We start from the raw sequence: 24133 nt of genomic DNA on the forward strand, positions 1-24133 counted from the left end.
TCTCTCACTCTTAGCAGTGGGGTCCCCCTGGGTCTCCTACCATAGAACCTCCTTTCATTGAGTTGGCGACAGATGGTGCGAGTTGAAATTGTCGTACCTCGTGTCTGAAGGTCAGCTTGAATCTGTTTGGTTGTTGATCGAGGTGCTTTCTCCACCATTCAATCAATCCTTCGCTGCAATCTTCGATTAAGTTTCTCTTGCTGCCATGTCCAGGGAGGTTGGCTACAGTGCCATGGGCCTTAAACCTCCTGATAACATTGTGTACGGTGGACACGAGAACATAAAGGTCTCTGGAGATGGACTGGCAGCCTTGAAATTGTCCATGCTTGGCTACAATCTTGTATCTGACTGCCTCAGACAATTCTCTGGTTTTCTTTCTTTTCTCCATGCTCATTGCAGTACACACAGTGACACAAAACAGCAGAATGACTCCTTTTCTCTTCTCAAACTGGTTGAATGAGTGATTTATATATTGCAGGCACCTGCAACTCACCACAGGTGAGTTCATTTCCAAAGTAAAGGAGAATCACCTGCTTGAAATCCAATTATCTCAAACAACTTCTAAAAGGTGCCAATAATAGTCTGCACCATTTTAGGATTTCTGTGTGGAATAAGCTAAGATGTAGTGATTTTTTCAGCTTTTTTTGTTTTGTTCCATGCAAACCAAAGAAATACTTTTGTGGATACCAAAACATTTTTTAATTTCAACAATTTTCTGGAAGAAATGGTACATTATTTGAAAAAAGTGCATGGGTGCCAATATTTTTGGCCACGACTGTATATACACACATATATATATATATATAGAGTGGCCAGACGGAAGCCTCTCCTCAGTAAAAGACACATGAAAGCTCACAGAATCTTGTTTCTCACAGTCTGAGAGTCCTTTAGGTGCCCCTCCCTCACCTCAAACGACTAACCAGCTGACTCCGCACGTGAAAAAACTGAATTCCTCAACTCTGTGTTTGCCTCAAAATCTTGTGTCCCAAACCCATCTCTCTGTACCCAACTTACCAAGTTGCACCCAGCTGCTCCTTGACTCTGTGTCCTTCTCTCCTGAAGTTTCTGGAGTGGAGAAGTGGAGAAGCTTCTGTCAAACCTCAAATCTGATTCTGCAACTGGACCAGACGGCAACAACACACGGGTCCTAAAATCCTGCTCTGCCACCCTTTCACACCCTCTCTCTGTTCTCTTCACCCTCTCTTTTTTTCTCAGGGTCATCTGCCATCAGCTTGGAAATCAGCCAATATTACCACCTTACACAAAAATGGTGCAAAAACAGATCGTTGCAACGACAGACCAATCAGCCTGCTCCCAATTATCAGCAAAGTCATGGAATCAATCATTGCTTCGGATATCAAATCCTTCCTCTTCTCCAATGGCTTGATCTCTGATCATCAATTTGGATTCAGACCAGGTCACTCTACTCGGGACATGCTGGTTCTGCTGTCTCAACGATGATGGAGGTCCTCAATGCCAAACAGGAAATCAGAGCTGTCTCCCTTGACATCACGCCTTCGACACGGTCTGGCACCCCCACCCTGCTCACCAAACTCTCCTCCTATGGTATCCATGGAAACCTCCACCCATGGCTTGCAGACTTCCTCTCTGGTTGCAGTCAACGTGTGGCCCTGAATGGATTTCTCTCATCTCCCCTTCCTGTTCAGGCTGGAGTTCCCCAAGGCAGTGTTCTGAGCCCTGTGCTTTTTCTGTTCTTCATCAATGATCTTTCCAACTCTCTGAAAAATCCTCTCTATCTCTTTGCTGATGACTCCACTCTCTCCCGCTAAATACCTCATCTCTCATATCGGCAGGCAGCAGCCTCCTCACTCTCTGCAGACCTGGATAAAATCACAGACTGGTCAAACAGGTGGAACATGTCTTTCAGTCCTGACAAATCTCACACTCTCACTATATCTCTACGAAAAGACTGTCTGGACAACCCTCCCATCCACTTTCTCAACAATCCTCTCCAAGAAGTTCTGTCATTCAAGCTTTTGGGTCTCACAATCTGCCATGATCTTTCCTGGGAAAACCACATTTCCAAGCTGGCCTCCAAAGCCAGTCGCCGACTGGGCATCCTCCATCGTGCAACGTCCTTCCTTGGCACACCTGAGCTCCTCACCACATACAAGGCTTTCATCCGCAGCTCAATGGAATACTGCTCTCCCCTCTGGGCTGGTGCTCCTGCCTCGCACCTACCTAGCTTGGCTTCACGCTGTTGAAACCAAAGCTTTCAGAATCATTGGAATCTCCCGCAATGAAGCTGACTCTGAGGGCCTCTCACTCGCTCACCGCAGGCAGGTTGGTGGCCTTTCTGTCTTCTACAGACACCTCTCCGGCCTAGTTCCCCCAGCTCGGTCTGTGCTCTGTCCCCCATATATTCCTTCAGGTCGCACAAGATCTGCCGGCAGCCCTCTTCTGGTGAAACTGCCAAAATCAAGACTCTCTGCTCACCTTCACTCTTTCATTCCTCTTTTCAACCGCCTCAAGAACAAACTCCTCACTCTCTTCAATCCCACTCCTCCCTTCAGGTCTTTAAAACAGTTGTTCACCACCATCTCTTATCTTCCCCCATCCAAAACCTTGATATTTTCTACACCCGTTAATTCACCCCAGATCCACTTTTTTGAAATACTGATTTCTTTCCTGGAAGTCCTAGCAGTGTGCATTTGTTTTTACCTCTCCCACCCCACCCCCTTCCCCTCCCCCCAAGCCCTCTCCCTTCCACAGATCTCCCGATGTCCCTGTTCTCTACTGTTGTACTTGTGTGCTTCCTTCTCTCTCCTCATCTTGTCTCCCGCTCCCTTTATTACATGTTTTATGTGTCCGTTTATGTTCACTGTGATTAATGTTAGCTCTCACACGAGCCTCGAACTGGTATTCAAAAAATATATAGATATTAGAAGCGGTGTCCGCATACTTTTGGCCATGTAATGTATGTGTACAAGCAGATGAAGATTTTTTTTTCACAAGCAGATGTCATGTACATGTTAAATCACAATTTGAAAACAAACCTTGGATATATTCCTTGAATATATTATATATGTATATATTCCAAGGTTTGTTTTAAAATTGTGATTTAACATGTATCTGCTTTCAAAACACATCTTCTTGTAAAAAAAAATCTGCATCTGCTTGTACAACTTAATTTTTTTTTTAATCAAACGTTTGCTGGAACTGTTTTTGTCTTTCACACTGCGCTGCCACCAATCAATGGAAGGTGTCACAAATTAGATAATACTGCACATAACACACTTAACCAACTCTTGGAAAACAAAGACCGAGCAATTGTTCACATGTCAAAATAAATATCATCATGAAGTGATAAAGTGACCCCCTCACTCGAACCAGATGCAGCCCTTTAACACAACACATTGCACATTCTGCAACATCTTATCCTGTGCAAACACTTTACCATTTGAAATCACACCTTCCTGCTTGGAGATGTTACCTATCCCAGACAACATTATTCCTCTTGAACCACACAGAACTCCTCAAGGATCGCACTCTACCCCTCTTGGACCACACTTTATCCCCCAGAAATAACACTATCTCTCCGAGACGACATTTTAACCTCCCATACGATACCCCTCTCAGACCACACTGATTACATCTCTAGGACCACACCTTTCCCTTTATCACATCACATATGTAAGAGAGGGAGGGCGGGGAGAAGTAGGAATGGAGGAAATGGGCTAGGTTAATGGTAAGAGGAGGAAAATGGGTAGGCCAAGAATATGAGGAGAGGGTATAATGGGAGGGGTTTGGGGAGAGGGTACAAGGACGGCATGACAAGACAGTACGAGTAGAGAATAAGTAATACAGATGAAGAAGAAGACCCCAAATTAATCAGATGCTAGGTTAGAGGTTGGTGTCATCCTATTTGATAATATTGTCCCGTGGATGGCTCTATTAATACGGAGCACCCACGAATGACCAATTGAGCTTACTTTGAGGCGTTATTCAATGGCGGATCTCACTTTGCAAGAGCGGGGAGACGAGAGAGGAAGAAGAAGCGGCAGCTTTTACCTGTCGGTCCCGCGTGCATTCTTCAACCCGGCAATTTAATAATCTCAACGAACACGATTTTATGTACCAAAATAAACACGGCTTTATTGCCGGACCCCGAGAACAATGAACACGATGGTTACTAAACCCCTTAATGAGCGCTCCTAAACACATACTTAGAACACGGACAAATGGGGAGATAATAAAAAACGCGTCGGGTGTGTGTTTGTGCTGGCTTAGCTCTGTCTGGCTGCAGTGTCAGCGATCGTCAGGCTCCGAGCGCAGTCATCCGACGCGGCTCCAGTTGGCGAACAAGGCCCCGACGCACCCCCGTTCACTAGGCCTCGATAAGGCCTCGCGCCCTCGTTCACGCGCTGCTAGGCCCGCCTAAGCTGCAGAGCGGCAAGCCTAGCCCCTGCTTCTCCACGCTGCAGTGGCAAGCCACGCTGGCACACCCATCGCTCGCACTGAGAACCCAACTCTTGGTGCTCGCTCAACCGTCTCTACACCAAAGTCCGAAGGCAAGACAATCCAGCGGAACGTAAGGTAAGTCCAGGGCAGGTAGAAGGCCCAAGCGCAAGCGAGCAGTCCAAAAACCGAGAGAAGAAAAGGGGAGGTCGATGCTGACAGAGCCAAAATGCGACCACTCTCTTTGGGATCCAGAACGAGAAGAAGCGAGAGGGAACGAGAGGGGCAAAATGTCGGCTCGCAAGTCGTTTTGACGCTCGTCATCTGACGGAACCGGCACTCCTTACCAATCAGTCCATCGCGTCTTGCTCCCTTCGTTCCACCAATCCCAGGGAAGCTTCTTGCCCTGCCCTTGGCCAATCCTTCGCAAGGTGGGCATGGCCTCAGACTGCCTGAGCAATGTGTGTCTGCCAAGTCGGGGTTGTCAGCCCAAGTGTGTCATCTGGGTTCCGGTTCGGTTTTATTATTATTATTTGCTATGTGTGGTGCTTTTAATGGTGGGGTTCCTAACTAGTGTCTATGTGCGTTGCCATACGGGACAAAGGAATGATCACAGAGGGAACGACATACAAGGGAATTTTTTCCTTTTGCCCTAATCTAGTTAACAAGCCCCGCCCACTTGTGACGAAGACAAAGACAGAAGCTTAATCCGACATTCGGGCTACAAAACTTATTACATCGAGATTCCCTATCACGTCAGCCAGAGCATAATACCTACGCAGATCTACCTGGATCTATATATGTCATGACCCCACCGCCATAACAATATAATAAGTTGATATCACTGCGGCATTATTTTCAAATGCAGAGAATGATGGAGGCCATTGAATTAAAACAAATGAATGAAAAAAGCAGATTTTTGAAGTCTATGGGAGTTAAATTAAATCAATTAGCGCTAAACTATTTCTCAAAAAGAATACACAAATACCATTATTCACTTAGAGGTGTGGTGTGTACCCGGTGCGTACCCCGGTTTAGAATAGGTACACCGTATCCCTGCACATCATAAGAGGCTCCTCAGCGTTGGCGCCAGGAAGGGCATCCGGCCATAAAAACATTGCCTTAAACAGGGAACCATGATTGTCATGGGGCCCGCAAGGCTAGCCCCCGCCCTGGCGGGGAAAATGGCCTTAAAACGATCATTCATTCATATTCATTCACTTAGAGGGAGACAGATATTTCACATATCATCACAGATCAAAGGTTCACTCAACTGAGATTAAATTCCTTTCAAGCAGAGAGTACAGGAGGTACAGATTAAAGGATAGAATGAGAAAGGGAAGGAGACTATTAAAAGAAAGGGAGAAAAATAAATAAATAATTTGCCATGATTCAACGTCGCGATGTCGACCGATATGTATTCGCCCATTTTCACAAGTGACTTCTGACCTTTGACCTCTTGACCCCATAATCTTAGCAGTTCATCTTTACATCATTGTACATACCTTTACCGAGTGCGACTTGGATGCCTTCAGCTGTTCTTAAGTTATCGCAACAACGGAAATCTATCACGGATACAAGGAAGGACGGACAACCTGAAAACACAATTGCTCTGGTGACTTCGTCATGGAGGCAAAATAACCAAGAAGCAAAAATCAGTGGCAGAAAATTCCACATTGTCTGCTGTGCTCCAACAATGAATACGTTTCACCAAGTGAGCAATTACTACAACTCAAGTTGTCCTATTAAAGCTCCAAATTAGAGAAGCTAATTCAAGAATGTAAAAACGGGCATTTGCATTTGTGACCACGAGGCATTACAGCTACGCAATACAGACGTAGAGCATATGCAGCTATCAATTCATTGATTTTCTTGGTCGATCCGCTTTGCGTTCCGTCTGAGCACGTGCCTGGTTGATGTACGGATTCCAAATTCAAATCTTATTTATTACAATAATATGTCAATTGTTCACTCATATCTTTGTATTCAAAGTAAAAGCACACCGATGTACAGGTTCCGGCATGAGCCTTATATCAGCATTCAAAAAAGCACAGCTAAGCTACATCATTTCCGGGCACGTCACCATGTGTGTGTATGTGTGTGTATGTATGTATACTTACACCACCAGTCAAAAGTTTTAGAACACCTCAATTTTTCCAATTTTATTGAAATTTAAGCAATTCAGATTCAGCAATCCCCAAGTTCAGCGGAAGTTCTGTCCCCAAGTCCGTGTCCATGCGTCCCCAAGTTCAGCGGAAGTTCTGTCCCCAAGTCCATGTCCATGCGTCCCCAAGTTATTCTGCTGAACTTGGGGACGACTAAGAAGAAGACCTTTGTTGGTCGAAAGCTTGTCGAGAATTAAAGATCGACCGTCCTGAAGCTACGTCCGCGTCTTATTCAATCTCCCGATTATTTATGTAATACAAATGAGACGCCCTGCTCGAACTGTGGAGTTTCTACTATTTTTCACAGTTCTATATATATTGTTGCGGATATGGGATTTGCATCCATCCATATCCGCTTGTAAATATTCCCCTATTTCCTCAATACTTCCCAACTATCCCCAATCCCCCATTCCCTAGTCCCATTTTCTGTAAACAACACTCTGTAGACCCGACCTCCCCCTATTTCCCCCATTAAATGTCGCATCCAGGTCCACCGCATCTCACGTAGACAACTATAGGACATCTTGCGAGTTATTCTTAGTCTATGTCAGTTAAGGACTCGTTTCCATTAATTCTGACTCTTCGTTGCACCAGAATGTGATTGTATGGCACCGTTAGGAAGTTTAGGACCTCCCAATACCTCCCCGCAGCTCTTCCTCATGGTTCAACAACAACAACAACAACAACAACAACAACAACAACGGCGGCGGCGCAGGGAGTGCGCGTCCTCACTCCGGCTTGGTTGGTAGGGGGTGTTGGGAGGGCACCAGGCCTTTCCAACGAGCCGCCATCGAACATGTGCTCGACGGGGTTACCAAGTAGGGGCTCGCTGTCAGCTCCTCGTCAAGGGCGGAGCCCGGTAACCCCCGCACCCAATAGAAGCGGCGGACCGGTCCCATCTGGGGCGGAGCCAACGAGCCGAGGGCGTGTGACTCCCCGCTGAGCATGCGCAGGAAGAGGGAGGTGACGTGAGATGCGCGCTGAGCTTGAAGCAAGAGAGACGCCACCTCCGAGCGCTGTGAGGCCTCCCTGCATCTTTTGGACCGTGCTTGATCCTGTCCTCGAGCCAAGGTGCACCTTGTGCTATCAACTGACCTGTCCTTCCCTGCCATCAATCCCTGTGTAAGTCAGTCTTGTTCCGTTTGTCTGTGGTCTGTCTGGGTTAGATAAGATTGTATCTAAGTGCCTATCTCTTCTGTGTCTTTTACCTCACTCTACCTTGTAATCTACCCCTTTTCTCCACCACTAATTATATCCTCCTCCGGAGGTCTTGAGAACTGTACCCCTTGCGTCGTTTCATTTATCCCAGTCGTTGTGTCCTTTCCAATCATTGATTTAGCGTAGCGCGATTTGGCCAACGTTCGAGTGGGATCGGGTGAGTTGGGGGTAATCGGGTAAACTGTACGAACACGGCGGCCATTCCGCTCGGTCAAGCAACATCTTTAGCCGTGTCCATAACAATTGGTGTCGAGGAGTGAGATACGGACCCGAAGCGCGCTTAACGCGCTCAAAATTACAAGTAACAGAAATTTGTTTTGTTTTAAAATAAAAACCCGAATTTTGAAAGTCGCGCTATGGCAGATCAAGACGGCTGGGTTCCGGTAGAGGAGAGTGAGGCAGGGTCGATCCAGGACCAAATTGAGGGACAAGAGGAGAGCGAAGCAGTGAGGGCGGCAGGTTCGCAAAATGGCGTCCTCGCGCACGAGGTTACGGGCGCGCAAAATGGCGCCTCGCACATGGCTACGGCGACCGCGCCCGCGACCGTAGCAGCGCCGTTGGTGGATTCGAACCTTTTTTTCCTGCAAATGAGGGCCCTTATGGGACAAATGGGAGACCAAATTGGAGGTTTGAAAAACAGTATAGAGGCTCAGAGTGAGCAAATGGGGGTAATGGGGTCCAATAGCGAGAAATTGAGGGAGGACATGGGGTCCAATAGCGAGAAATTGAGAGAGGACATGGGGGTCCAGATCGGAGGGTTAGGGAGTAGAATAGAGGGATTAGGAAACAAATTTGAGGGATTAGACAATAGATTAGGGGAAATACAGGAGGGCTTAACGGGGGTAGAAAACAGAATGGCCGCTCAAGAGAATCAAATGGAAGGGATGAAAAAGGGGTTAGAGGGGTTAGAAAACAGTATGGAAGGCAAATTGAGGGACATGAGGGACCAAGCGGAAAGGGAAGTTAAACAAATGAGGAAGCAGATAGAGGGGGTCAGAATGGGGGTAGAAACTAAATTGGATGCTCACAGGGAGGAAATGGAGCAGATGAGGGTGGCATCTGGGCAGGAGATGCAAGTGATGGGAGAAGAGATCAGAAGAGGTGTGAGTGAGGAGGTCGGAGGTGTGCGCGAGGAGGTGAGGCACTGTAAGGAGCGCATGGAGAAGGAGGTGAGAAAGGGGACTGTAAAATTGCAAGGTGGTATAGAGGAGTTGACGCTGGGAGTAGAACAACTGACAGTGGGACAAAAGGAGTTGGGGGACCAGGTAAAGAAGAACACAGCGGTAATAGAGGGTTTAAAATCGACATAGAAGGAGATGAAAAAGGACGTAGGGGTAATTAAAAAAGAGTGTCAGACGGTACATGAGGACCTGACGAGGAAAATGAACAAGGTGGTAGAGGTGATGGAGGTTAAAGAGCGGGAGGTGCGGGAGCATATAGAAAAAAAATAAGGTGGAGTTAGAGGAAGAACTTAAGGAGACGCACCGGGAAATAAAAGAGGTGAAGCAGAAATTAGAAGAAGTGGAAGAAGGGGTAAGCGAAATTAAGAAGCGACGGAGAGGGGATAAGAAAGAGATCAAAGAGGAAGTAAAAGAATTGGTCCAAAGTCTGTGTTCGGATCGTGATGATGTGCTCATTAATCGGATGAGGGATTCGCAGGTGATGGAGGAGAAGCGAAGAGAAAGAGGACCCGGTGTAAGTGGTGACCAATATGGTCGTGCGTATGATGCGCCAGGTGATTTAATGAGCTTGGGGGTCGAGATGGACCCGGGTGTTCGTGAGAGGCCGTTGGTGAAGTGTGCGACAGGTCTGGTGTGCGAAAAAGGAGGTGTGCGAGAAAGTCCGACTCTGGGGTGTGTGAGGAAAAAGTGCGTGCCAAGGAGTGAGGGTGCTGTCGAGAGTGAGTCGGTCATAGCGCGTGTGCGAGGGAGCACATGGAAGCGCGTAGTGAGGAGTATTACGGAGGGTGTAAAGGGAGAATGCACGCCTGTGGTGAGTGTTACAGAGGATGTAACGGGAGAGGGTGTGCGAGAAAGATGTGTGACGGACAGGTGCATGGGGAAAGAGTGCGCTGTCAAAAGTAAGGAAGAATGCACGCCTGTGGTGAGTGTTACAGAGGGTGTGACGGGAGAGTGTGCGCGAGAAGGGTGTGTAACGGACGGGTGCATGAGGAAAGAGTGCGCTGTCGAGAGTAAGGGTGAGTGCGTTGTCAAGAGTGGAGGTGAGAGTAGTGAGAGTGACACGGAGCGTGAGTTGGTTGTGACAGGTGAGCGAGGATGTACACCTGGAATGGAAGGAAGCACACCTGGAATGGTAGAGCGTATGTGGGAATGCACGCTGGAATTGCTCGTGAGGCACGTGGTTGGGTGTGCGAGTGAGAGCACCCCTGTGATAGTCACAGAGGAGGTGACCGAGGAGGGGGCGCGAAGAGGTGTGTTGGTGAGGTGTGCGAGCGACGAATGTGTGCCAAGGTGTTCGGTGGTCAGGTGTGTGACCAAGTCTGAGAGCAGAATGAGTGTACCGAGGTGTGTAAGGAAAGGTACGAGGAGCATGGGAACAGCTGGAGGTATGAGCAAGAAAGGGGTAGCGTATGCGTGTAAGCATGCAGGTGAGGCATCGACGGTAACCGGGTTAGCGGTTAGAGCGACTTTTAGCCGAATCGGGCCCTCGGTGCGTGCCGGGCTTCGCGTGCCGCGAGAACCGGCGGGGATCCGAGCCACGGCGGGTTCGAAAGGACCGCCGTACGCGATCCACGCTGTGCCTCGCTTGGAACGGCCGCGTCCGGGCTCCACTAGGCGGAGCGGGCAGCCCGATAGGAAGGGTCGTCATGGCGACCACTTTTTGTTGAGGCATTCCGGCAGGTCGAGATCGGGCCATGGGATGGCTCCGTGCCGAGATGGTGCGTGGGACCTCGGCCCGGGTAAACCTCCTTCCCTGCACCGAATGCGGGACGTATCCAGCCGCTGGCACCAAACAACCCGCCTTCATGGCTTGGCTGTACGAAGCCGAGCTTTAGAAGTGAATTGGCGCACCGAGAGGCAGTAGTAAGTAGACTGTAATGACCAGGATAGTGTTTTGGCCCCGAAATTAGAAAAACAAAAATTGATGATTGGCAAAGGATTTGCAGTAATGATTGGCAGATGATGGTAGTGATTGGCAAATTTTTGATTTGTTGAAATTTGATGTGCAAAATTGGTAGTGGGAGATGCCCGATGTGGTGGGATGGCAACTCTGTCATCCCTCACCAACTGGGGGCAGATGCGCTATAGATTAGGGGGTGTATGGCAGTGAAAACTAGCCCGGGTGGGTTAGGTTATATTGTGTGTAGGGATCTAGCGAAGATGACATTAGGTAACGTTAAGGTTAGTTAGTGACAAGGATACCTGTAGAGGGGACGCAGGTAGATTAGAGTGGATGATAATGACGAGGGAGCGCAATAGTTTAAAGGGACGACTGGGAAGCACAAGTTTCAGAGGGGAGTAGTTAGATGAGATGATGCTGTGTGAGAACTGGACAGGTGTGTGGAGCAGTGTGTGAGTAGTGAGTGTTGTGGATCAGCGCGAATGCGCTTGGGGGAGAGAAGGGTGCAGGCGGCACCAAGTATGAGAGCACAGGTGTGCAAGTACAGGTGTGTGGAATACATGGAGTAAGTGGTACGGAGTGGTGTGCATGGTGCGAAGGTGTGGATGGGGGAAGAGTGGACCCCTTTTCACGAGTACCCGGGGAGGGTAGTTTAAAGAATAGGTAGAGGGTATAGGTAAATTGTGGTTGGATATTGGCATTTGTGGTGCGGTTGCAGAATGGTATTGTGGATGGGTGCATTGGTGTGGTGAAATTGGCTGGTCGTGTGGCCTGTTAGTATGAGTGTGAATGGTTGGGCACTCCGCCACTGTTAGATGTCGGCCAGGTGAGGCCGCAGGTGGGCTCTGGGAGCCGTTAGTGTCAGTGGGTGCCTGAGGATCCCGGGTGTGGATCGGGCAGGCCGTGCCAGAGAGGGCACTGAGGGGGTGAGAGTGCGAGAGGGCCTTCCCCAGTTAGTTAGGTTAGGGTGAGGAGCAGGTGAGCTCGGTAGGCAACAACAGTGGTGGAGGTGTGCAGGTGGGCGGACCAGCTGGGAGCGTCACACGACCCAGCCACCGAAATTGTGTGGGGGCACCAAGTGATGAATCGGGGGAGTGAGACCCCAACTTGAGAAGCACCACAGTTTGGTCAAAGGGAATTGGTTTTTAGAACCCATAGTGTAAGAGGGCCAATGGTTTGGCAGGAGAAAGACCCCGGGTAAGGTAAAGTTGTTAAAGTCATTTAGGAAATAGTTAGGATTGATGAACCTGTCGCACCATACGCAGCCACTTACCTGAGGTGGTGATGATGACTCCACACCTGTGTTCCTTTGTTCTGTGTTGCAGGAAAGGAGAATTGCTGTGTGGATTTGTGAGACGCATCACGACGTGGATGAGACATTGGGGTGATTCCATCTCTCCCTCCTTAGGAGGGACTGATGATGAATTGGTGATGGCAAATTTTGATGTTGAGTTGGAGATGGCAGATTTTGATGAGAGTGGGAAATGGCAAATTTGATTGGTTAGGAGGGAGAGAAGACGAATTTGGTTTATGGGAGGAACGGGGAAGACAGTAGGGACGTTTGTTGATGTGTAAAGTAGATGTTTATGGGTAGTGTTGTGTTTTGTGGATACAGTAAGGGGTAAGGGAGGGGCAATGTAGGTTACCTGGTGGGGGGGGGGGGCGTACGGTAGGAACGTACCTGTCTCACCTGGTTCCCATGTGCCCCCAGTGTGCATTACGTTACATTGCATGCACTTTTGCGCCCTTACCACCTTACTCACTTGTCTTCTTTTGTCTCCCACCTCTGAGGATCTGGCTTTGGGGCAGAGAGAGAGGAGAGAGAGGTGCTGGCTCTGCAGTTGTGGGCCTGTACTTCCGCTGCTTGCTGCCTGGATCGATACACCATATGGACCGCAATTTTGGTGGCCGCCCACAATGGACCGCAGTTCTTTTGCGGGCAAGCACCACCCGTTGATGGACCTCTGGGTCAACGTGGCACCTATGCCATACAGGTGAACCACTTATAGTTGGCCCCCCTGATGGCCACAATTTAGAAATGGACGCGGTTGGCGCCTTTCTTTATTTCTAAAGAAGCCAGAAGGCCAAGTGGGCTCCAAGGCAAGACCAGCGGCAGAACATCGGCCGGCTGCGACACCACCGGTGACCATGGACACTTGATTGTGCCTTTTTTATTGAACACTTAATTGGTGCACCGGATGGTGCTGACTGTACATAATGGGGTGGTGCTTTTGGTGCTTGGAAGGGGTGCTCTGCACATTATTAAAGGCCGTAGGGCCACAGGGCACTCGTGGGTTGGTGTATCGATGCTGGCATGCGTGCTCTCTCTCTATGCATAACATCTGCATGTGTTCCTCAAAGAACAGGTCCTGGATCGTAGTGTAAATATCAGTGTAGTCTTGTGTAAATGATGCTCCCTACCGGCTGTATGTTTAGTTTGAGGATGCTTTCCGCGATTCGGTTATCCTGTGGGTGTGTTTCTGTTAGGAGAAGGGTGCAACGTCGCAGGGGGACATATTTACTCATTTGTGAACATCTGTAAAACTGTCGCACTCAGGGTTGAGTTAATAGTAGAGGGAACTACATCTGAGTGCCACACTAACGTAGGTAAAAATTTATCGGGTCGGGACGCCCCGAGGTAGAGAAGGGTGCAATGTTGCGGATATGGGATTTGCATCCATCCATATCCGCTTGTAAATATTCCCCTATTTCCTCAATACTTCCCAACTATCCCCAATCCCCCATTCCCCATTCCCTAGTCCCATTTTCTGTAAACAACACTCTGTAGACCCGACCTCTCCCTATTTCCCCCATTAAATGTCGCATCCAGGTCCACCGCATCTCACGTAGACAACTATAGGACATCTTGCTAGTTATTCTTAGTATATGTCAGTTAAGGACTCGTTTCCATTAATTCTGACTCTTCGTTGCACCAGAATGTGATTGTATGGCACCGTTAGGAAGTTTAGGACCTCCCAATACCTCCCCGCAGCTCTTCCTCACGGTTCAACAACAACAACAACAACAACAACAACAACAACGGCGGCGGCGCGGGGAGTGCGCGTCCTCACTCCGGCTTGGTTGGTAGGGGGTGTTGGGAGGGCACCAGGCCTTTCCAACGAGCCGCCATCGAACATGTGCTCGACGGGGTTACCAAGTAGGGGCTCGCTGTCAGCTCCTCGTCAAGGGCGGAGCCCGGTAACCCCCGCACCCAATAGAAGCGGCGGACCGGTCCCATCTGGGGCGGAGCCAACGAGCCTAGGGCGTGTGACTCCCCGCTGAGCATGCGCAGGAAGAGGGAGGTGACGTGAGATGCGCGCTGAGCTTGAAGCAAGAGAGACGCCACCTCCGAGCGCTGTGAGGCCTCCCTGCATCTTTTGGACCGTGCTTGATCCTGTCCCCGAGCCAAGGTGCACCTTGTGCTATCAACCGACCTGTCCTTCCCTGCCATCAATCCCTGTGTAAGTCAGTCTTGTTCCGTTTGTCTGTGGTCTGTCTGGGTTAGATAAGATTGTATCTAAGTGCCTATCTCTTCTGTGTCTTTTACCTCACTCTACCTTGTAATCTACCCCTTTTCTCCACCACTAATTATATCCTCCTCCGGAGGTCTTGAGAACTGTACCCCTTGCGTCGTTTCATTTATCCCAGTCGTTGTGTCCTTTCCAATCATTGATTTAGCGTAGCGCGATTTGGCCAACGTTCGAGTGGGATCGGGTGAGTTGGGGGTAATCGGGTAAACTGTACGAACACGGCGGCCATTCCGCTCGGTCAAGCAACATCTTTAGCCGTGTCCGTAACAATATATATGGTATCTGTAATCTGGTTCTCCAACCTAATGAGCGGACAGCATGACGTCATCGCCATGCATGTCCGCATTGCCTGCGAAGCTCCACAGGAACCATCTAGCAGTGCGTCATTACGGATTATAAATTCAGATACTGTCACAAGTGCATGCAAAACTCACAGTTACCGACCTGGTTTCGCCCTTGTTGGGGCTTCATCAGGGCAACGCAGTGAGGCTTCCCATACAATTGTAACTCTGTGAACCTTTCGGTTTTTATATCAGTCACTATGCGACCTTCATATCATCAGTGGAGAACCGCCAGCAAGGTGTCCCACACAGCTGCTGAACACCTTGCTGGGAGCGATAAGCACCGCCTGCCACACGGTAACATTATCTCTGGTATCCACTCATCATATGGAGTCGACCTGGTTGCGGTTGGGAGTTACTAATAAGTTACTAATCTGAATTTATAATCCGTAATGACGCACTGCTAGATGGTTCCTCTGGAGCTTTGCAGGCAATGCGGACATGCATGGCGATGACGTCATGCTGTCCGCTCTTTAGGTTGGAGAACCAGATTACAGATACCATTATTAGTAACTCCCAACCGCAACCAGGTCGACTCCATATGATGAGTGGATACCAGAGATAATGTTACCGTGTGGCAGGCGGTGCTTATCGCTCCCAGCAAGGTGCAGCAGCAGCTGTATGGGCCACCTTGCTGGCGGTTCTCCACTGATGATATGAAGGTCGCATAGTGACTGATATATATATATATATATATACAGTCACGTGAAAAAGTAAGTACACCGCATGTAAAGTTTTGACATTTTCAACATATTTCAACATACAGCTATTTGATCTTCATTTCAACAATATTGGCAGATAAAGGTGATATAATATAACAAATATCATGAAACATTTACATTTTGTAGTCCATTGTATAATTTAAATAAACATAAATGCAAATTTCGCATGTGGAAAAAGTAAGTACAGGAGAAGAGTTGCAGGACTCTTCTCAGTTGCAGGAGAAGCGTTGCAGGAAAAAGTAAGAGAACAGTTGCAGGAGAAGTATATGGAGAAGAGGAAGAAGTTGTTTCTTGGGTTTGTTGATCTGGAGAAAGCATTCGATAGGGTTCCACGTGAAGTAGTGACATGGGCATTGAGGAAGTTCGGAGTGGAGGAATGGTTGATCAGAGTAGTGATGGCAATGTACAAAAGAGAGCGCACAGCTGTAAGAACGAATGACGGGAACAGTGGTGAGTTTGAGGTGAAGGTGGGAGTGCATCAGGGGTCAGTACTAAGTCCACTACTATTTGTAGCTGTGATGGAGGTGCTGGCTCGGAATGTAAAGGAGGGTTTACCCTGGGAGTTATTGTATGCAGATGATCTGGTGTTGATTGCAGAAAGTATGGATGGACTGAAGGAGAAGATGAACAAGTGGAAGGAATGTATGGAAACAAAAGGTCTGAAGGTGAATATCGGAAAAACGAAGGTGATGGGAAGTGGTAAAGCATGTGGTGAGGTGGAAAGAACTGGGAAGTGGCCGTGTGCTATGTGCAGGAAGGGTGTCGGAGTGAATTCCATTCAATGTACAATGTGCGCCGAGTGGGTTCATCAAAAATGCAGTGGTTTGAGAGTGTCATTAACCAGTGTGGCAGCTACATTCAAGTGTAAGGTGTGCACAGAGGGAGCTGCAGATGGAGGAAATGTTGAGTTGGATCTTGGAGATGGCATGAAGCTGGAAGGTGTGAAAACATTTTGTTACCTTGGAGACATGCTGAATGGAGAAGGTGGATCAGACTCGGCAACGGTTGCTCGAGTGAGATGTGCATGGAAGAAGTTTCGGGAACTGAGTGGCGTGCTAACGAGGAGGGGAGTGTCGTTGCAGCTGAAGGGAAAGGTGTATGCTGCATGTGTGAGAAGTGTTATGATTTATCGGAGTGAGACATGGGTAATGAACATAGAGCAGCAACGAAGGCTGGAAAGCGTGGAAATGCGAATGGTTCGGTGGATGTGTGGAGTATCGTTGAGAGAGAGGAAGACAAATGATGAATTGCGAAAGATGATGGGAATAGAGCCTGTGATGGATGCTGTGAAGAGAAACAGGTTGAGATGGTTTGGTCATGTGTTGAGGAAGGATGAAAGTGACTGGTTGAAAAGAGTTATGGAAATAAATGTAGAAGGAAGTAGAGGACGGGGAAGACCGAGAAAGACTTGGCTGAAGATGGTCGAAGAAGAAATGCGGGCAAGGGGGTTAACGAGGGGAGATGCAGAAAATAGGGTAAAATGGAGAACATTGTCATGGGGACCGCAAGGCTAACCCATGCTCTTCCAGGGAAAATGGCCTTAAAATGCGTGTGTGTGTGTGTGTGTGTGTGTGTGTGTGTGTGTGTGTGTGTGTGTGTGTGTGTGTGTGTGTGTGTGTGTGTGTGTGTGTGTGTGTGTGTGTGTATATATATATATATACATATATATATTGTTACGGACGCGTCTAGGATGTTGTTTGCCGAGCGGATGGCCGCCGCGCCCGAACAGTTACCCCGACTAACCCGATTCCTGAACGTTGGCCAAAATCGCGCCACAGATATTCAATAGGGAAAAGACAAAGGCGACACGGATGTGAAGAAGAAGAAGAAGCCAAAAAGGTTTTGCAATACGAATATAATTTATTATTATGTACAGGACCAAAGAAACCAAGGAAGAAGGAAAGATAAGAAAATAAAGCAGAAAGAGGGACGGACCAGAAAGACAGTGAAAATACTAGCTTAACTAAACAGGCTTATCTTATTACCCAGGACAGAACAAACAAAACAAACTCATGTACGAAAAAGGATCGAAGGGCAGGAATCGTTTGGAGGGATGAGCAGGTGGAATCACAGGGCACCGCGAGCAGTTCCACTCCGGGCGGGAAGCGAAGAGCCGGCAGCTCCTTGTATTCGGTTTTACACCGCACACCGGCAGGGTCACTCGCCGCCCCGTCAGGGCTTCACGCGGCTGGTTGAAACGGGGCTGTTTGAAGCGGCTCTTTGTCAAAGGCTTTTCGTATCTCTCACGCAACAACCACCCAAAGGCTTTCCGTATCTCTCACGCAACTCCGGTGCAACTCTCAACTCTCTCCCGGTGGACTGCCAACCCTCTTACGCACCTGGACTCATCTGCCGTATCTCTGGTGTATCTTTTTCCAGCGATCGTCGCACCCTTCTCTCATACCTTCAGCGCGGGTGTGACACGCCCTCGTCGGTTTCGGTACCGCCCTCCCCCCGTGCTCTGTTTCGTGACCTTTTATGGCAATCCCACGGGCTTGTCTCCTTATTTGGGCATGGCGCCGACGGCACGCCCCTCGTGGCGAGCCACGGGCTTGTTTCCTTATTTGGGCATGGGGCTGAACAGCCCCGCCCTTCGTGGCGTGCCCTGGGCTTGCCTCTCCCTGGCGACCCCGCCCCTCCTGTTCAAACAGAGCACGGAGCACATATTCACTATAGCAGCGAAATGAGAGGGCGCGCACCCCACGCTTGTGAACTGCTTTACCCAGAGATGGAGAGTTTGGCTGGGAAATGGAATTATTGAAGGGGAGCTATTCTTAATTGATTGGGTGCAGTGGAGTATTGATTAATGGAAGACAAAGCCTTAGCCTAATACACAGAATAAGGAAATAAACTACCAACAAGGAGGAAATCTATGATTGGCTAACGTGATTGTTGATGACCTAATTACGGGACGCCCTTTTGACCTTTATACACAACGGGAGGAAGGAGGGCGATATTTTACAATGTACTATACAATAAAAAAACACAATAAAAAAAACACCATTCTCATATCCACAACACTGCACCCTCCTCCTCTTAGGCACAACCCGGGCCTATTACTTTTACTTTTAGTGTGGCACGTAGGTGTAGTTCCCTCTACATTTAACCTGACCCTGTGCGACAGTTTTAAAACATAAATAAATATGTCCCGCTGCTCCATTGCACCCTGCCTAACAGATTCACGCCCACAACTAACCGAATTGCGGAATTGTCTTCAAACTATACATTTACGGTGGGGGCGCATTATTTACAATGACTACTTTATTTACAAAACTAACCCAGTGTGTGTGTGTATATATATATATATATATATATATATATATATATATATATATATACAGACTTGGCATTTAATATGGAATATATTTCTTTTCTTGACTTGGGTTTACTTTATTACCTTCGCGAAAGCGGAAGGTTATGTTTTGATCGCTGTGTATTTATTTGTATGTCTGTGTGTGTGTGTGTGTGTGTGTGTGTATGTTATTCGCATAACTCAAAAAGTATTCAACCGAATTGCATGAAATTTGGTGGGATGATTGGTTATTATACGGGACACATTTGATTAGATTTTGGGAGCAATCGGGTCAAAGGTCAAGGTCAAGGTCACGAAAAGGTCAAAATCGTATTTTTATTTGTCATAACTCGGTCAATTCTTATCCGATTTGCATGAAATCAGCACCAAACTGTTCACTGTTCTGTTCCCTACACTCCCATGCCAAGTACAGAACAGTAGCTGCGGCGAAGGTATGCGCTCTACCGAGTGCCCGTTCTAGTTAACTCAGTATATCAATCTGGTGAGTTTCTTTTACACTTTTGTGATTTATTTGTTAAAAGAACCATGTCACTGATTGTCTGTCGCAGCAAGAAGTCAACAACAGGATTATATCACAGGTGGCATGGCAAAATGTACGGACAGGTGCATTTGATGATTGGCTTCACAGTCGGGTATAGAAGGGTTGTTGCGTTCTGTATTAGTGGAAAACAACTGCTGCACGTCTCCAAAAGTTATTGCCGCTTCCTCTGGAGATGGTCCGTCAACTCGACAATGCTCTTTGTCATGGAGTGGTGGCTTTACGAAATTACGGCATGAAACAGCGTGCTATTGCTCGGCAGTATGGCATCACTCAAGGTCAGGTGTCAAAGATCCTGAAACGAAATGCTCAGAGGGGTGTCCCTACTCCAATACCGAGGCCAGGACGTCCCCGCAGAACCACAAGGAGGGATGATCGCCAGCTGCACCGGTTAGTCCGCAATGGCCGTACCAAGTCAGCTAATCGGCTTAGGGCTGAGTGGCAGCAACTGACAAATGTGCCTGTATCCAGAAGGCTAGTCAACCAACGACTGGTTCAAGCAGGCTATCGTGCCAGGCGTCCCCTGAGAAAGCCACGCCTGACCAGACAACACGGCCAGCGCTGATTGCAGTGGGCCAGAGAGCACCGTCAATGGCAGCCAGGACACTGGAATCACGTGATCTTCAGTGACGAGTCTAGATTTCTGGTCTATCGTCAAGATGGCCACGTCCGAGTGCGCAGACAAGTGCATGAAGCCTACAACAAAGATTGTATAGTGCCAAGAGTCCAAGCTGGAGGTGGTGGGGTGACCGTTTGGGCTGCTTTTCATGCAGGGGGCAAAACTGACCTGGTTGTTCTGAATTGAAACCTGAACCAGTTCAAGTACAGGGCCATTCTCGAAGAAACATTGCTTCCATTTGCTCGTGCAACCTTTCGAGGAAACTTTGTCTTCCAAGATGACAATGCACGGCCTCATCGTGCTCGCATGATCCAACACTTTCTTGCTGACCGTGGTATAGAGCATATGGAGTGGCCTGCCATGTCCCCGGATATGAATCCGATAGAGAACTTGTGGGCAGAATTAACGCGTCAAATCGACCACTTGAACCAGCAGCCGACCTCTGTGCGTGAATTGCTGCAGGCTATTGACACTGCATGGCAAGAGATTCCTGTCCAAACCTTGGCAAATCTCGTGAACAGCGTGCCTCAACATGTCCGTGCTCTCCTGAATGCTCGTGGGGGTTACACGAAGTACTGAACTGTAATTTTACTGTCAATGAAAGGGCAATCCCAGTCGTAATTTAACTTTTGTTTTTGTTAAAAAGAATTTTTGGCTAATGTGCAAACAAAGAGATACTTCTGGAAAACGTACATAAGTTTAACACAGTGCTGTCCGTGAATTGAGTTCGATATCAGTTTACATCACTTTCAAGGATCAATTAATTTGTTTCGAAATGTCAAATGTGGTTTTTGTTTCCTTTAAAAGTCACATTAACAAAATCTAGAATAATTTCAACATAATTCCAATGAACTTTTGGTTCTAAGACATCTTGAAAAGTAAGTTCACCCCCACAAAAAAAATATTCCATATTAAATGCCAAGTCTGCATATATATATATATATATTGTTGCGGAGATGAGGACTGTATTTTTTTTGATTGTGTGCTGTATTATTATTATTATTGTTTATTCTGCGCCCCCCTACCTCCGGAGCTGTGTAAAGGTGAAAGGGCATCCCATAATTAGTCCACAAGCATACACATCAGCCAAGTAATAGCATACCCCTGTTGATAGTTATCTCTTATTCTGTGTTTTAGGGTAAGGCTGTGTCTCCCATTAATTGAAGTACTCCATTGCACCAGTGAAAGAGAATAGATCCCCTTTCATTCCCATCCCCAAAATCCCCATTTCCTTCACATCCCCTTTCGTCATTGCCGAGCCTCGATTGCCCATATTACATCCCCTCTCGTCATTGCCGAGCCTCGATTGCCCATATTACATCCCCTCCAAAACCACCATTGACCATGTGCTCGAGTCGGGGAAGAAAGGCGTGTCTCCACCTCGTCATAGAGGGGAAGAGGGGCGTGCCCGCCCGTCGTCATCAAGGGCGGAGCCCGAGGGTCGCGCGACCAACCAGGGCCGAGGTGAGCACCCCGATGGGCGTGTCCAAAAGGCCGGCGGCTTAATCGCCGGAGGCGTTATAAAGGCACGCACGCAGGAAGCAAGTGAGTGGGTTGCCAGAGAGAGTTGGTCGTGAGTGGAGGGTCAGTCAGTGGTTGCGTTGGTTGCGGTGAGGAGTCGGTGGCAAAGAGTGAGTGGACCAAGAAGGAGTTGAGCGTTTGGACCAGACGAGTCGGACAAGGCCTGGCAAAGCACGCGACGTCCACAGCAGCCACAACAGCAGCTTGGGGGCCTGAACGGCGGTTTGGAGCAGGGCCGTAAAGGAACGGCGGCTGCTAAACACGCCGGTTGAGCTGCGGGACCCCCTTGGACTTTCCTCTCCCTCCAGCCATCCACCTCCTGCCAGTCCATCCTTCTTGTGTACGTGAGTTTGTTCTGTTTGTCCTGTCCTGGGTTAATTAAGCTGGTATAAGTTAATAATTGCACTGTGTCTCTGATCCTTCTGTATATTATTTTATTATCTTTCCTTCTCCTTGGTTACTTTGAGCATGTAAATAGTAGGAATAAATTTAGTGGTATTTCCAACCTTTTTGTCTTCTTCTTCTTCTTCTTCACATCCGTGTCGCCTTTGTCTTTTCCCTATTGACTAGCTGCGGTGCGACCCGGCCAACGTTTGGGTGAAATCGGGTTCTAAGCGGGGAGTAACTGTTCGGTCGCGGAGCCTTCGCTCGGCAAAATAACATCTTTAATCCGCGTCTGTAACAATTGGTGTCTGGGAGTGAGATTCGGGGCCCGAACCAAATTATTAAAACATCTAAAAAAAAAAATTTGGTCAAAATTTGGAGGGGCCGAAATTAGTTTTGTTTTACAAAACCCGAATTTTGAAATCGCGCCATGGCTGGTCAAGGCGATCGGATGCCGGTGGGTGAGCTAGAGGAGGGGTTAGGGGTAACCCAGGATCAAATGGAGGGGAGCAATGAGGAGGCGGTTGAGGGAGTATCAGACGCACAAAATGGCGCTCTCGCGCACGAGGTTTCAGGCGCGCAAAAAGGCGCCTCGCACGAGCGCGCGGTAGCCGAGCCCGCTGTATCAACGGGCTTTAACATGCAGCCGATTGACATGCAGGCCCTCATTGCGCAGCTACAGGCAGCTGTACAGATGAGTATGGGGAGCCAAATTGAGCGATTGGGTGAGCGATTGGAGGGCCAAATGGGGGTAATGAGGGACGAAGCGAGCAGTACCGGTGAGGGGTTAGACAACGGGATAAAAGAGGTAAAGAATGGGTTAACGGGGGTGGAAAATAGAATGGCTGCCCAGGAGAATCAGATAGAGGGGGTGAAAAATGGGTTAATGGGGTTAGAAAATAGGATGGAGGACAAATTGCGGGAAATAGGGGAACAATCTGCCAGAGAAATCAAACGAATGGGGAACCAGATAGAGGAGGTGCAAATCGGGTTAGAAAGTAAACTGGATGCTCAGAGGGATGAATTGGGACAGATGAGGGTGGCATCTACAAGGGAGATGGAGGGGATACGACGAGGTGTAAGTGAGGAGGTTTCGGGGCTACACGAGGAGGTAAAGCGAGGTGAGAAGTGTATGGAGAAAGAGGTGAGAAATAATACGGCAAAGTTACAAGGGGGAATAGAAGATCTGACGGAGGAGGTGGAACAGCTGACGGAGGGACAAAAAGAACTAGTGGAGCAGGTTCAAAAGAACACTGCGGTACTAGGAGGGCTAAAGGCGACACAAAAATAAATTAAAAACGAATTAATAGCGACGCAGAGGCAATGTCAGATGGTACGGGAGGAACTGACAATGAGGGTGGACGAGGTGACAGAGATAATGGAGACAAAGGACCGAGAGGTGAGGATGCACATAGAGACGGTCACGGTAGCCTTAGAGGACGAACTTGAGGAGACGCACCGAGAAATAAAAGAGGTTAAACAAAAATTAGAGGAAGTGGAAGAAGAGGTGAGTGAAATTAAGAAGGGACGGACAGAAACTAAAAGAGAAATCCAGGAGGAGGTAATGGAATTGGTACAAGGTCGGTGCTCAACTCATAATGTGATGCTCACTAACCAAATAAAGAGTTTGCAGGTGGCAAAAGAGGTGCGGAGACGAGGTACGGAGGTGAGTGGCAATGTATATGATGTGAGGAAAGCTTCAGTCGGCTTGGGGATTGGTTTGGATCCGGGTGTTCGTGAAAGGCCGTTGGTGAAGTGTGCGACAGGTCTGGTGTGCGAAAAAAGAGGTGTGCGAGAATGTCCGACCATGGGGTGTGTGAGGAAAAAGTGCACGCCAAGGAGTGAGTGTGCTGTCGAGAGCGAGTCGGTCGTAGCGCGTGTGCGAGGGGGTACAGGGAAGCGCGGTGTGGTGAGAGTTACAGAGGATGTAACGAAAGAGTGTGCGCGAGAGGATGCGCGAGAAAGGTGTGTAACGGACGGGTGCATGAGGAAAGAGTGTGCTGTCGAGAGTAAGGGTGAGTGCGCGACCGAGAGTGGAGGTGAGAGTAGTGAGAGTGACACGGAGCGTGAGTTGGTTATGACAGGTGAGCGAGGATGTACACCTGGAATGGAAGGATGCACACCTGGAATGGTAGAGCGTGTGTGGGAATGCTCACTTGAGTTGGTCGTGAGGCACGTGGTTGGGTGTGCGGGTGAGAGCACACCTGTGGTTGTCACAGAGGAGGTGACCGAGGAGGGGGCGCGAAGAGGTGTGTTGGTGAGGTGTGCGAGCGACGAATGTG

At 48.5% G+C, this 24133-nt stretch overlaps 1 protein-coding gene across 1 annotated transcript in view; it reads right to left on the minus strand.

Annotated features, from left to right (window-relative positions):
- HTT (huntingtin) overlaps positions 1 to 24133 on the minus strand; it is a 778980-nt gene that overhangs the window by 470165 nt on the left and 284682 nt on the right. The window lies entirely within an intron of this gene.

This window comes from Myxine glutinosa, chromosome 2 (assembly GCF_964187855.1).
Source record: "Myxine glutinosa chromosome 2, kmMyxGlut1.1, whole genome shotgun sequence".
NCBI lineage: Eukaryota > Metazoa > Chordata > Myxini > Myxiniformes > Myxinidae > Myxine > Myxine glutinosa.